The sequence below is a fragment of the Oncorhynchus gorbuscha genome, unplaced genomic scaffold (genome assembly GCF_021184085.1).
Source record: "Oncorhynchus gorbuscha isolate QuinsamMale2020 ecotype Even-year unplaced genomic scaffold, OgorEven_v1.0 Un_scaffold_499, whole genome shotgun sequence".
Lineage (NCBI taxonomy): Eukaryota > Metazoa > Chordata > Actinopteri > Salmoniformes > Salmonidae > Oncorhynchus > Oncorhynchus gorbuscha.
Window position 1 is genome coordinate 260,071 of NW_025745324.1, and position 11,171 is coordinate 271,241.

The following is an 11,171-nucleotide window of genomic DNA, read 5'->3' on the forward strand; positions in this document are numbered from 1 at the left end:
CGTTATCTTTTTTGGCAACTAGCGGCAGTGACTCTTTGCAGACAACACAACAGTCAGAGGTGGAGAGGAGGTGAGGCCTCTTGCTGAGTGGTGCCAGGAAAATAACCTCTCCCTCAACGTCAATAACACAAAGGATGTGGTAATTGACCCCAATCCACATCGACTGAACTGCAGTGGAGAGGGTGAAACGCTTCAAGTTCCTCCGTGTGCACATCACTGACAACCTGAAATGATCCATCCACACAGACAGTGTGGTGAAGAAGGCGCCATAGCGCTTCTTCGACCTCAGGAGGCTAAAGAAATGTGTCTTGGCCCGTAAGACCCTCACAAACTTCTACAGATGCACCATTGAGAGCATCCTGTCGGGCTGAATCACCTCCTGGTATGGCAACTGCACCGTCCGCAACCGCAGGGCTCTCCAGAGAGTGGTGGGGTCTGCCCAAAGCATCACCGGGGGCACACTACCTGAACCGCCAGGACATCTACAGCATCCGGTGTCACAGGAAGGCCAAGCAATCATCAAGGACCTCAGCCACCCAGGCCACGGCATGTTCAGTCCGCTACAATCATCAAGGACCTCCGCCACCCAGGCCACGGCATGTTCAGTCCACTACAATCATCAAGGACCTCAGCCACCCAGGCCACGGCATGTTCAGTCCACTACAATCATCAAGGACCTCAGCCACACAGGACACGGCATGTTCAGTCCGCTACAATCATCAAGGACCTCAGCCACCCAGGACATGGCATGTTCAGTCAGCCACCCAGGCCACGGCATGTTCATCAATCAAGGACCTCAGCCACCCAGGCCACGGCATGTTCAGTCCGCTACAATCATCAAGGACCTCAGCCACCCAGGCCACGGCATGTTCAGTCCGCATGTTCACAATCATCAAGGACCTCAGCCACCCAGGCCACGGCATGTTCAGTCCGCTACAATCATCAAGGACCTCAGCCACCCAGGCCACGGCATGTTCAGTCCGCTACAATCATCAAGGACCTCAGCCACCCAGGCCACGGCATGTTCAGTCCGCTACAATCATCAAGGACCTCAGCCACCCAGGCCACGGCATGTTCAGTCCGCTACAATCATCAAGGACCTCAGCCACCCAGGCCACGGCATGTTCAGTCCGCTACATGTTCAGTCCGCTACACCATCATCAAGGACCTCAGCCACCCAGGCCACGGCATGTTCAGTCCGCTACAATCATCAAGGACCTCAGCCACCCAGGCCACGGCATGTTCAGTCCGCTACAATCATCAAGGACCTCAGCCACCCAGGCCACGGCATGTTCAGTCCACTACAATCATCAAGGACCTCAGCCACCCAGGCCACGGCATGTTCAGTCCACTACAATCATCAAGGTGGAGACAGTACAGGTGCATCAAAGCTGGGAAGGAGAGACTGAAAAATTGCTTCTATCTCCAGGCCATCAGATTGTTAAATAGTCACCACTAGCCGGCCTGTGCCCTGTACCCTGCCCTCATCTTCAGTCACTGTCACTATCGGCTACCACCTGGTACTCTACCCTGCACCGTAGAGACTGCGGCCCTATGTACATAGTCATTAACACTATTTACATACTGTTTAACTCATTTCATATGCATATTCTGAATTCTAGTCAAGGCCTATCCTATTTACACTGAACAAAATATAAACGCAATATGTAAAGTGTTGGTCCATGTTAAATTTCTCTCACATTTCTTGCACAAATTTGTTTACATCCCTGTTAGTGAGCATTTCTCCTTTGTCAAGATAATCCATCCACCTGACAGGTGTGGCATATCAAGAAGCTGATTAAACAGCATGATCATTACACAGGTGCACATTGTGCTGGTGACAATAAAAGGCCACTAATATGTGCAGTTTTGTCACACAACACAATGCCACAGATGTCTCTTTGAGGAAGTTTGCAATTGGCAAGCTGACTGCAGGAATGTCCACCAACTAATTGAATGCTCATTTATCTACCATAACCCACCCTCCGTCATCTTCCCTGTAACGCACAGAGTTGAGATTGCCTGCAATGACAACAAGCTCAGATGATGCTCAGATGATGCTGTGACACACCGCCCCAGACCATGACGGACCCACCACCTCCAAATCGATCCCGCTCCAGAGAACAGGCCTCGGTGTAACACTCATTCTTTTGATGATAAACGTGAATCCGACCATCACCCCTGGTGAGACAAAACTGTGACTCGTCAGTGAAAAGCACTTTTTGCCAGTCCTGTCTGTCTTGTCCAGTTTATTACTACTGCTGTACACACCTTTTCTATTCACATACTGTACTGTCCATAATGCCAGGAGTGTGCAAAGTAGTCATCAAGTCAAAGGGTGGCTAAGTTGAAGAATCTCAAATGTAAAATATATTTTGATTTGTTTAACACTTTTTTATTACTACATAATTCCATATGTGTTATTTCATAGTTTTGATGTCTTCACTATTATTTCTACAATGTAGAAAATAGTACAAATAAAGAAAAATCCTGGAATGTGAAGGTGTGTCCAAACTTTTGACTGGTACTGTATATATCAAATCAAAATCAAATGTATTTATATAGCCCTTCGTACATCAGCTGATATCTCAAAGTGCTGTACAGAAACCCAGCCTAAAACCCCAAACAGCAAGCAATGCAGGTGTAGAAGCACAGTGGCTAGGAAGAACCCCCTAGAAAGGCCAAAACCTAGGAAGAAATCTAGAGAGGAACCAGGCTATGAGGGGTGGCCAGTCCTCTTCTGGCTGTGCCGGGTGGAGATTATAACAGAACATGGCCAAGATGTTCAAAGGTTCATAAATAAATAATAATAATCACAGTAGTTGTCGAGGGTGCAGCACATCCTGTGAACAGGTCAGGATTCCATAGCCGCAGGCAGAACAGTTGAAACTGGAGCAGCAGCACGGCCAGGTGGACTGGGGACAGCAAGGAGTCATCATGCCAGGTAGTCCTGAGGCATGGTCCTAGGGCTCAGGTCCTCCGAGAAAGAGAGAATTCGAGAGAGCATACTTAAATTCACACAGGACACCAGATAAGACAGGAGAAGTACTCCAGATATAACAAACTGACCCTAGCCCCCCGACACAAACTACTGCAGCATAAATACTGGAGGCTGAGACAGGAGGAGTCAGGAGACACTGTGGCCCCATCCGATGATACCCGGACAGGGCCAAACAGGAAGGATATAACCCCTCCCACTTTGCCAAAGCACAGTCCCCAAACAACTAGAGGGATATATTCAACCACCAACTTACCATCCTGAGACAAGGCTGAGTATAGCCCACAAAGATATCCGCCACAGCACAACCCAAGGGGGTGCGCCAACCCAGACAGGAAGGTCACATCAGTGTCTCAACCCACCCCTCCTAGGGACGGTATGAAAGAGCCCTAGTAAGCCAGTGACTCAGCCCCTGTAATAGGGTTAGAGGCAGAGAATACCAGTGGAGAGAGGGGAACTGGCCAGGCAGAGACAGCAAGGGCGGTTCGTTGCTCCAGAGCCTTTCCATTCACCGTCACACTCCCGGGCCAGACTACACTCAATCATATGACCCACTGAAGAGATGAGTCTTCAGTAAAGACTTAAAGGTTGAGACCTAGTCTGCATCTCTCACATGGGTAGGCAGACCGTTCCAAAAAATGGAGCAATATAGGAGAAAGCCCTGCCTCCAGCAGTTTGCTTAGAAATTCTAGGGACAATTAGGAGGCCTGCGTCTTGTGACCATAGCGTACGTGTAGGTATGTATGGCAGGATCAAATCAGAGAGATAGGTAGGAGCAAGCCCATGAAATACTTTGTAGGATAGCAGTAAAACCTTGAAATCAGCCCTTGCCTTAACAGGAGGCCAGTGTAGGGAGGCTAGCACTGGAGTAATATGATCAAGTGTTTTGGTTCTAGTCAGGATTCTAGCAACCGTATTTAGAACTAACTGAAGTTTATTTAGTGCTTTATCCAGGTAGCAGGAAAGTAGAGCAATACAGTAGTCTAATACAGTAGTAGAGCAATACAGTAGAGCAATACAGTAGTCTAATACAGTAGTAGAGCAATACAGTAGAGCAATACAGTAGTCTAACCCACAAAAGCATGGATTCATTTACATTTACATTTAAGTCATTTAGCAGATGCTCTTATCCCTTACTTGCATTGACCTTATGACATCCAGTGGAACAGTCACTTTACAATAGTGCATCTCAATCTTAAAGGGGGGGGGTGAGAGGGATTACTTATCCTATCCTAGGTATTCCTTAAAGAGGTGGGGTTTCAGGTGTCTCCGGAAGGTGGTGATTGACTCCGCTGTCCTGGCGTCGTGAGGGAGTTTGTTCCACCATTGGGGGGCCAGAGCAGCGAACAGTTTTGACTGGGCTGAGCGGGAGCTGTACTTCCTCAGTGGTAGGGAGGCGAGCAGGCCAGAGGTGGATGAACGCAGTGCCCTTGTTTGGGTGTAGGGCCTGATCAGAGCCTGGAGGTACTGAGGTGCCGTTCCCCTCACAGCTCCGTAGGCAAGCACCATGGTCTTGTAGCGGATGCGAGCTTCAACTGGAAGCCAGTGGAGAGAACGGAGGAGCGGGGTGACGTGAGAGAACTTGGGAAGGTTGAACACCAGACGGGCTGCGGCGTTCTGGATGAGTTGAAGGGGTTTAATGGCACAGGCAGGGAGCCCAGCCAACAGCGAGTTGCAGTAATCCAGACGGGAGATGACAAGTGCCTGGATTAGGACCTGCGCTGCTTCTTGTGTGAGGCAGGGTCGTACTCTGCGGATGTTGTAGAGCATGAACCTACAGGAACGGGCCACCGCCTTGATGTTGGTTGAGAACGACAGGGTGTTGTCCAGGATCACGCCAAGGTTCTTAGCGCTTTGGGAGGAGGACACAATGGAGTTGTCAACCGTGATGGCGAGATCATGGAACGGGCAGTCCTTCCCCGTGAGGAAGAGCAGCTCCGTCTTGCCGAGGTTCAGCTTGAGGTGGTGATCCGTCATCCACACTGATATGTCTGCCAGACATGCAGAGATGCGATTCGCCACCTGGTCATCAGAAGGGGGAAAGGAGAAGATTAATTGTGTGTCGTCTGCATAGCAATGATAGGAGAGACCATGTGAGGTTATGACAGAGCCAAGTGACTTGGTGTATAGCGAGAATAGGAGAGGGCCTAGAACAGAGCCTTGGGGGACACCAGTGGTGAGAGCGCGTGGTGAGGAGACAGATTCTCGCCACGCCACCTGGTAGGAGCGACCTGTCAGGTAGGACGCAATCCAAGCGTGGACCGCGCCGGAGATGCCCAACTCGGAGAGGGTGGAGAGGAGGATCTGATGGTTCACAGTATCGAAGGCAGCCGATAGATCTAGAAGGATGAGAGCAGAGGAGAGAGAGTTAGCTTTAGCAGTGCGGAGCGCCTCTATGATACAGAGGAGAGCAGTCTCAGTTGAATGACTAGTCTTGAAACCTGACTGATTTGGATCAAGAAGGTCATTCAGAGAGAGATAGCGGGAGAGCTGGCCAAGGACGGCACGTTCAAGAGTTTTGGAGAGAAAAGAAAGAAGGGATACTGGTCTGTAATTGTTGACATCGGAGGGATCGAGTGTAGGTTTTTTCAGAAGGGGTGCAACTCTCGCTCTATTGAAGACGGAAGGGACGTAGCCAGCGGTCAGGGATGAGTTGATGAGCGAGGTGAGGTAAGGGAGAAGGTCTCCGGAAATGGTCTGGAGAAGAGAGGAGGGGATAGGGTCAAGCGGGCAGGTTGTTGGGCGGCCGGCCGTCACAAGACGCGAGATTTTGTTATGCAGGTGAATGAGGACCCAAAAGCGACTTGGCGAAAACAGAGTCTTTATTCCAGTAAAGGATATAGGCAATACTCCTGGACAGTCAGAGCAGAAAACAAAACATAAAAAACTTAATTCCACTCGTAGTGACGAGGACAGACTGGAGACTCGACCATTAACTGTAGGTTGCCTCGGGAAGGCACCGACCGTAGCAGACTCAGACACCTGCTCACACGCAGCATCTGGGGGAAACAAGACACGACAGGGCGAGACAAAGACACAGCACGGCGAACATAATACAAGGATCCGACAGGACAGAAACGGAAAACAAGGGGAGAAATAGGGACTCAAATCAGAAGGCAAGATAGGGAACAGGTGTGAAAAGACTAGATGATTGAGTAGGAGAATAGGAACAGCTGGGAGCAGGAACGGAACGATAGAGAGAGGAGAGAGAGGGAGGGAGAGAGAAAAAGGGAACGAACCTAATAAGACCAGCAGGGGGAAACGAACAGAAGGGAAAGCAAAATGACAAGACAATATAAGACAAAACATGACAGTACCCCCCCACTCACCGAGCGCCTCCTGGCGCACTCGAGGAGGAATCCTGGCGGCAACGGAGGAAATCATCAATCAGCGAACGGTCCAGCACGTCCCGAGATGGAACCCAACTCCTCTCCTCAGGACCGTAACCCTCCCAATCCACTAAGTATTGGTGACCCCGTCCCCGAGAACGCATGTCCATGATCCTACGTACCTTGTAAATAGGTGCGCCCTCGACAAGGACGGGGGGGGGGGAGGGAAGACGAACGGGGGTGCGAAGAAAGGGCTTGACACACGAGACATGGAAGACCAGGATGGACGCGACGAAGATGTCGCGGAAGAAGCAGTCGCACAGCGACAGGATTGACGACCTGGGAGACACGGAACGGACCAATGAACCGCGGAGTCAACTTACGAGAAGCTGTCGTAAGGGGAAGGTTACGAGTGGAAAGCCACACTCTCTGGCCGCAACAATACCTAGGACTCTTAATCCTACGTTTATTGGCGGCTCTCACAGTCTGTGCCCTGTAACGGCAAAGTGCAGACCTCACCCTCCTCCAGGTTCGCTCACAACGTTGGACAAACGCTTGAGCGGAGGGAACGCTGGACTCGGCAAGCTGGGACGAGAACAGAGGAGGCTGGTAACCCAGACTACTCTGAAACGGAGATAACCCGGTAGCAGACGAAGGAAGCGAGTTGTGAGCGTATTCTGCCCAGGGGAGCTGTTCTGCCCAAGACGCAGGGTTTCTAAAAGAAAGGCTGCGTAGTATGCGACCAATCGTCTGATTGGCCCTTTCTGCTTGACCGTTAGACTGGGGATGAAACCCGGAAGAGAGACTGACGGACGCACCAATCAAACGACAGAACTCCCTCCAAAACTGTGACGTGAATTGCGGACCTCTGTCTGAAACGGCGTCTAACGGGAGGCCATGAATTCTGAACACATTCTCGATGATGATTTGTGCCGTCTCCTTAGCGGAAGGAAGCTTAGCGAGGGGAATGAAATGTGCCGCCTTAGAGAACCTATCGACAACCGTAAGAATCACAGTCTTCCCCGCAGACAAAGGCAGACCGGTAATGAAGTCTAAGGCGATGTGAGACCATGGTCGAGAAGGAATGGGAAGCGGTCTGAGACGACCGGCAGGAGGAGAGTTACCTGACTTAGTCTGCGCGCAGTCCGAACAAGCAGCCACGAAACGGCGCGTGTCACGCTCCTGAGTAGGCCACCAAAAGCGCTGGCGAATAGAAGCAAGAGTACCTCGAACGCCGGGATGACCAGCTAACTTGGCAGAGTGAGCCCACTGAAGAACAGCCAGACGAGTAGAAACAGGGACGAAAAGAAGGTTACTAGGACAAGCGCGTGGCGACGCAGTGTGCGTGAGTGCTTGCTTAACCTGTCTTTCAATTCCCCAGACTGTCAACCCGACAACACGCCCATAAGGAAGAATCCCCTCGGGATCAGTAGAAGCCACAGAAGAACTAAAGAGACGGGATAAGGCATCAGGCTTGGTGTTCTTATTACCCGGACGGTAAGAAATCACAAACTCGAAACGAGCGAAAAACAACGCCCAACGAGCTTGACGTGCATTAAGTCGTTTGGCAGAACGGATGTACTCAAGGTTCTTATGGTCAGTCCAAACGACAAAAGGAACGGTCGCCCCCTCCAACCACTGTCGCCATTCGCCTAGGGCTAAGCGGATGGCGAGCAGTTCGTGGTTACCCACATCATAGTTGCGTTCCGATGGCGACAGGCGATGAGAAAAATAAGCGCAAGGATGAACCTTATCGTCAGACTGGAAACGCTGGGATAGAATGGCTCCCACGCCTACCTCTGAAGCGTCAACCTCGACAATGAATTGTTTAGTGACGTCAGGAGTAACGAGGATAGGAGCGGACGAAAAACGTTTCTTGAGGAGATCAAAAGCTCCCTGGGCGGAACCGGACCACTTAAAGCACGTCTTGACAGAAGTAAGAGCTGTGAGAGGGGCAGCAACTTGACCGAAATTACGAATGAAACGCCGATAGAAATTAGCGAAACCTAGAAAGCGCTGCAACTCGACACGTGACCTTGGAACGGGCCAATCACTGACAGCCTGGACCTTAGCGGGATCCATCTGAATGCCTTCAGCGGAAATAACAGAACCGAGAAAAGTGACGGAGGAGACATGAAAGGAGCACTTCTCAGCCTTCACGTAGAGACAATTCTCTAAAAGGCGCTGGAGTACACGTCGAACGTGCTGAACATGAATCTCGAGTGACGGTGAAAAAATCAGGATATCGTCAAGGTAGACAAAAACAAAGATGTTCAGCATGTCTCTCAGAACATCATTAACTAATGCCTGAAAAACAGCTGGAGCATTAGCGAGACCAAACGGCAGAACCCGGTACTCAAAATGCCCTAACGGAGTGTTAAACGCCGTTTTCCACTCGTCCCCCTCTCTGATGCGCACGAGATGGTAAGCGTTACGAAGGTCCAACTTAGTAAAGAACCTGGCTCCCTGCAGAATCTCGAAGGCGGATGACATAAGGGGAAGCGGATAACGATTCTTAACCGTTATGTCATTCAGCCCTCGATAATCCACGCAGGGGCGCAGAGTACCGTCTTTCTTCTTAACAAAAAAACCCCCCGCCCCGGCAGGGGAGGAAGAAGGCACTACGGTGCCGGCGTCAAGAGACACAGACAAATAATCCTCGAGAGCCTTACGTTCGGAAGCTGACAGAGAGTATAGTCTACCCCGAGGAGGAGTGGTCCCCGGAAGGAGATCAATACTACAATCATACGACCGGTGAGGAGGAAGGGAGTTGGCTCTGGACCGACTGAAGACCGTGCGCAGATCATGATATTCCTCCGGCACTCCTGTCAAATCACCAGGTTCCTCCTGAGAAGAGGGGACAGAAGAAACAGGAGGGATAGCAGACATTAAACACTTCACATGACAAGAAACGTTCCAGGATAGGATAGAATTACTAGACCAATTAATAGAAGGATTATGACATACTAGCCAGGGATGACCCAAAACAACAGGTGTAAAAGGTGAACGAAAAATCAAAAAGAAAATAGTCTCACTGTGGTTACCAGATACTGTGAGGGTTAAAGGTAGTGTCTCATATCTGATACTGGGGAGATGACTACCATCTAAGGCGAACATGGGCGTAGGCTTCCCTAACTGTCTGAGAGGAATGTCATGTTTCCGAGCCCATGCTTCGTCCATAAAACAACCCTCAGCCCCAGAGTCTATCAAGGCACTGCATGTAGCACCCGAACCGGTCCAGCGTAGATGGACCGACATAGTAGTACAGGATCTTGATGGAGAGACCTGAGTAGTAGCGCTCACCAGTAGCCCTCCGCTTACTGATGAGCTCTGGCTTTTACTGGACATGAATTGACAAAATGTCCAGCAAGTCCGCAATAGAGGCACAGGCGGTTGGTGATCCTCCGTTCCCTCTCCTTAGTCGAGATGCGAATACCTCCCAGCTGCATGGGCTCAGTCTCTGAGCCGGAGGAGGGAGATGGTTGCGATGCGGAGAGGGGAAACACCGTTAACGCGAGCTCTCTTCCACGAGCTTGGTGACGAAGATCTACCCGTCGTTCTATGCGGATGGCGAGTGCAATCAAAGAGTCCACACTGGAAGGAACCTCCCGGGAGAGAATCTCATCTTTAACCTCTGCGTGGAGTCCCTCCAGAAAACGAGCGAGCAGCGCCGGCTCGTTCCAGTCACTAGAGGCAGCAAGAGTGCGAAACTCTATAGAGTAATCCGTTATGGATCGATCACCTTGACATAGGGAAGCCAGGGCCCTAGAAGCCTCCCTACCAAAAACTGAACGATCAAAAACCCGAATCATCTCCTCTTTAAAGTTCAGGTAATTGTTGGAACAATCAGCCCTTGCCTCCCAGATAGCTGTGCCCCACTCTCGAGCCCGGCCAGTAAGGAGTGATATGACGTAAGCAACCCGAGCTCTCTCTCTAGAGTATGTGATGGGTTGGAGAGAGAACACAATATCACACTGGGTGAGAAAAGAGCGGCACTCCGTGGGCTGCCCGGAGTAACAAGGTGGGTTATTAACCCTAGGTTCCGGAGGCTCGGCAGACCAGGAAGTAGCAGGTGGCACGAGACGAAGACTCTGGAACTGTCCAGAGAGGTCGGAAACCTGAGCGGCCAGGTTCTCAACGGCATGACGAGCAGCAGACAATTCCTGTTCGTGTCTGCCGAGCATGGCTCCTTGGATCTCGACGGCAGTGTTACGAGAATCAGTAGTCGCTGGGTCCATTCTTGGTCGGATCCTTCTGTTATGCAGGTGAATGAGGACCCAAAAGCGACTTGGCGAAAACAGAGTCTTTATTCCAGTAAAGGATATAGGCAATACTCCTGGACAGTCAGAGCAGAAAACAAAACATAAAAAACTTAATTCCACTCGTAGTGACGAGGACAGACTGGAGACTCGACCATTAACTGTAGGTTGCCTCGGGAAGGCACCGACCGTAGCAGACTCAGACACCTGCTCACACGCAGCATCTGAGGGAAACAAGACACGACAGGGCGAGACAAAGACACAGCACGGCGAACATAATACAAGGATCCGACAGGACAGAAACGGAAAACAAGGGGAGAAATAGGGACTCAAATCAGAAGGCAAGATAGGGAACAGGTGTGAAAAGACTAGATGATTGAGTAGGAGAATAGGAACAGCTGGGAGCAGGAACGGAACGATAGAGAGAGGAGAGAGAGGGAGGGAGAGAGAAAAAGGGAACGAACCTAATAAGACCAGCAGGGGGAAACGAACAGAAGGGAAAGCAAAATGACAAGACAATATAAGACAAAACATGACAGATTTCATCTGGAGAGAGAGGGGAGAAGGTTGGAGAAGGTTTGAGCA